Source organism: Amblyomma maculatum, chromosome 1, assembly GCF_055883805.1.
Source record: "Amblyomma maculatum isolate TAMU_Amacu chromosome 1, ASM5588380v1, whole genome shotgun sequence".
Classification (NCBI taxonomy): Eukaryota; Metazoa; Arthropoda; class Arachnida; order Ixodida; family Ixodidae; genus Amblyomma; species Amblyomma maculatum.
Window position 1 is genome coordinate 353,318,368 of NC_139344.1, and position 4,844 is coordinate 353,323,211.

A 4,844-nucleotide genomic window follows, 5' to 3' on the forward strand; every position below is an offset into this window, starting at 1 on the left:
TGACTCGTAATTTCGTTCTCTTGGTCTGCGTCATAGGAAATATGTGCTGTAGACACCTGACCGCGCCTCCTTCAGGCAGGTTGGAAGAATTAAAGCGCGCTCTGAAACGGCACCGTAAGGAAAAAGAGGAAGGACGGAGAGAGAAGAGAAAGGGGTGCCGTAGTGGAGGGCTAAATATTTATTCACCCTTCCTTCCTTCCAGGCCTTCCTCTCTACCTTCTCCTGCAATGTGCCATGCGCCTACCGAGATTTACACTATTACTGCTTTTCCTTCCTCACTATCTTAGTAAATATTATTATTAACAATGATATATATAGACGTGCGTAGTGACGAAGAGGCTGGCAAGAAGCGTATGATGGCAAAATCTGGCGATGGAAACAAACTTTCGATAATATGTTTCATGGATGCGTAGGCTGAGAATCTGTCAAAAGGCTGAGGAAGGAGAGTATATGAATTATGGTATGATGTGCCCCAGTGAGAGACGCAGACGGAGGAGAGGAGGAGGAGGAAACAACTTTATTCAACGCATTACTAAGCGTCAAGAATGTCCTGCGCCACGGTCACCAAGGCCAACTGATCATTCAGCTGGTCAGATGCTAACCAAGCCCGCCCCGTTTGGGAAGGAGGGTGTGGAAAGTGGGGTGATTGAATTGCGACAGGTCATGAAAACATGCAATTTTCCAAGTTTGCATAGTGTTCTGAATGATTTGGACATGCGGGGGAATGTATGAATTGGTAAAGAAACGATCTGGCCGGAGTAAGCAGTGTATTTACTTGTATGTGTCTAAGAATGCGTATTTGGATGGTAGTGAGTGATTTATCAGGAAGAAGAAGTGTACAAAGAGATTCTCTAATGTCATAGTGAATGTTTATTTCTTTTGTGTAGTGAAGAGTAGTAACCCACGTGGGTAGATAAGGTTAAATAGAATTGATTGTGAGTTTAGCAAGTGGTATAGTTCGGACTTGCTAGTTTATAATGGGTGTCATTGTATTAAGAGACGAAGTGACATCGATGTCTTGCTCTAAGGTGCCCTCAAGGTATGTTTCAATATTCGAATAGGTATGTCATAGAGAAGACATGCATGAGCTGAAAAAGAGTCGAAGTTTATAAACAAAGTTTAACTGCAATCGAGCGGAACGGATCAGAAAATTGTGGCACAAGATTCTAATTTGTCTAAGTATAAAATGTTATGCGCCGAATTTCTTGAAACCTGAAAGCGTCAGAAGAACCCGACATTAAATTGAGCATTCACTAAGGCTAATTTCCTTGCGAACAGATTGCTAAAAATGCACCATTTTCCCGAGAACAATAGCGCAGCTGGAACTCTCATTCTTGAATACCACTCGAAAAATTGGCTGAAATATGCAAGACTAACGTTATGGCTCCTAATATTGCTACCCTGTGTGTTTGGTCCTTTATAACTGTTTTTCTTTTTCATTAAATTGCAATGCGTGTCCTGCTGAGACCACAGCTGTGCCTCACCTTATTTGCAGGTAAGCAAGTAAACTGATTGCAGTTCGCATAGCAGTGACTCGACTAGATTTAAAAGCCAGAAAACAAATGAGCGATAATCGGACTGGCTTTGTGACACTAAATCGCCTCGCCTGTTCTGAGCTGGAAACTGCAGCTTGTGATGCTACCGTTGGCATTTGTTCCTTCTAAGGAAAGCTTGCGCGTGCAGCGCCACCCACGCAAGCTGTGTGGTCCTCGCTTCTACACATACTGTGTCCACTCAAGGCGCGAGGCATACTACAGTGCCCAGACACACAGCTGCGTCTTGACACCAAGTGATAAGGCGAGCCTGTGCAACCGGGGTGCCAACCGCTTCCCCAATTTGGGCACTTGCCTTGCCAGCTGTGCCCGGGGTGCACCTCTCGACCGCTGCTTTGAGAGTACCGTCTTTACCGATTGCTCTAGGTGAGAAAAGAACGTATACGTACTTACTCCCTTTGTAAAACGTTTATAGCCCAATGGGTCTGCTTCTAATCCGTCTAGTGGCGCTTCTTTAGCATTCATCGAAGTCGTTCACTTTGAAGAGGGTAGGACCAAAATTCTTCTTACCTTCAATAAAGTTGCAACTCTGAGAATCCATTACGAAGCGCTCGGTGTGGCTCAGAAGCAAGCCCCCTGGGCTCTAAGCTTTTGACAAAGACTGTATATTCAAGGTACTTATTTAAAGTCAATATATTGGGTTTGCAGTTACACACACAAAAAGTAAATTGTCTGACAAGGCTGCTAATAGTCATGATGTTTTCTTTATTATGTTCTTCGTCTTGCTTTCATCAGAAAGCTTTCGGAGATGTGAAATATTCTCTTTTCGGCACACTAGAACAACATATAAGGTGTGAGAAGTAAAACGAATGCCTGAAAATTTGAGAAATATCTTGACCTAACGTCGCGTAGCTGCTGTCGTAATCCTAAATTTACTGACAAAATTGTAGGTTTTAAATCGCGTCCTTGTGAATCGGGACGGGAAATCACATGAAGCTCCTCGTCCTGAGTGCTGAGCTTGTGTCTTTGCGAGTTCTAAGCGCTCACTATAGTCACTAGGGCGCAGATGCTCCTGCGAAATTGCTTAGGACATACCGTGGCGCCACCTCTCGGCAGCCGCCTGCGACACACTGCTGCTGTGCGATCCTTTCCTACACTGTTAAGTTGCGCCCGCTAATGCTGCATTCACATATTTATTTATTTACATTTCAGTCTGGGCTTCCGTTAGCTTAATTTGAGGTATAATTAGGCCCACTCATTCAGCACGACAGCACTTCATCGAGCCAGCTAGTTGTCAAAGCATGAGCCCAGCCGATAAGGTGGCTTGGACGCGGACCGGCCAGCCTTGTTGTTGCCATTACAGGAGGGCCTCAAGTTTCCATACAACTAATGAGATATAGGCCTAAGAATTCCTTGCTAAAGGAAGCAGAGCTGCCAGGTACCTGACAGATACGGAGCACGTTCGAATAGAGCAGGCGGAAACGGTGCTATTCACCTGTTCCCTTGAACATATTAGAACAGATAAGATAGTGTGTGGGGAAGACGTGGTTTAATTTTTATTGCAAGTGCGAAGAGCTTCCCATGCAGCCAATTCTTGCGCACTGACTACCGTCATTGGCACTCTCGGTTCGGGCGCATGTTTGTTTGTACTAAGTAGAGTACCTTTGCTGGTGCATTCCTCAACATACCATAACCTGTAATGCTCTATCTCAAATTTATCAATTTACTCTGTCATTTGAAATTTCATCAGCACTGAAAACGCTGCCTGAGACAACACCCCCCTCCTATAGAATGCCGCTATCGACACACTTGGTGCAGGAACATTGCTTCATGTACATCACTCTGTACACTGTCATCGCACAGGCACCGGTGTTCTGTGCGTTGCTATTTCATTAAAAAAAGCAGGTAGTACACATTTCCGGAGCCACCTATTGCCTCCACTGCACTCCCAAAGTCGATGCAGTTTGGGTAAATTAAGACTTGTAAACCAAATCAAACCACAAACAGCTGACTCAAAACGATTTTTGATAAAGTGAAAGTGTCACTAAAATTAAAAAGCACTTGAGCTGTGGGAATAGGAAAATTTTTCTAGTGGCTGAGAAGACCGCACATGAGGAGTTAAGCTTCTTGGTGGCACCTGCCATCTTCTGGCATGCAGAGGCGTTGCCACAAATATAGCCTTAAATGCTGGTAGGAGTATCCTCGCTCTATGGATATAAAACTTTTCCTACTAAAATATCGAACCGAAGCGCATCGCTGACAATAATACTGTTTTCCTATAGCGACATTTGTTAACCGGGAAGGATAGCAAGGGTACAGGGAAGGTACAGAAATTTCTGCTATAGAGCTTTTCACGGTGCGTAATCTGTGACTTATGGAGCTCAGGTTTTTTAAATAAATGTTTATTTACGCTTTCGTCCATAGCAACATTTCTATCACAAATTACATTATGTTTGCATACACATCACATTAAAATAAAAAAATGTCTTCACATACAAAAGTGTCAAGAAATCGGTGCAATTTCACTTCAATTTCACCAAAATTTTCAGTTCAATATATTTATGAATTCGATGTATATTTAGTAACGAAATATATACAGCGATCTGTATTCCAGCAATAATGCTAGTCGTCTATTCGACGTACAGCGAGAATGCGAAACCGGCCAAAACAAATGAACACCGGCTACGATTGTACAACACACAACACAGCGAAGAGGCGCTGAATAGTAAGCAATACGTCTAATGCTAGAATGATACCTGTGGATACTAATTACATTAAAACACAATGCCAAGAAAATTCAGGATGGCGTATTTTGAACACATTTCCAAATAATACGAAGAGTAGATAATTGGACTAAGTAATTGCCGTTGATATTTGATGGCATTTTTCGCACTAAATGAACCTGCTGGACTTGGACTGAAAATTCAACGAAACCTTGGAAGCAGGGGGGTGCTTGCACACTTTTTTTTTTTTTCGTCAGAAATCACGAAAAAAATAATCTCCTTAGACAACCTGAACAGTAGCAAGAAAAAGCCGTGAGATCTGCGCCTGTGATGTTGTTCACTGCAGGCAGGACGTCCTCGAGGAGTGGTGGTTCTATGACAATACTGGCTGCGTGCAGTGGAACTTCCCGCGAGGTAGCTGCCCTTCCCATGGCAGCGGAACTTTCAGATCTCGCGAGGACTGCACAAGAAACTGTGCGCAGCACCAGCGGCACCACGGGGAGGATGGCGCTGCATCCGGCACCCGGCAGCGGTCGCACTGCCATGCACCCATCTGGGCCTCGTGCAGCTTGCGTCAGATGCGCTTCCCGTATTTCGCTGACATGACGGCCAAAGGAAGCGCCCGATG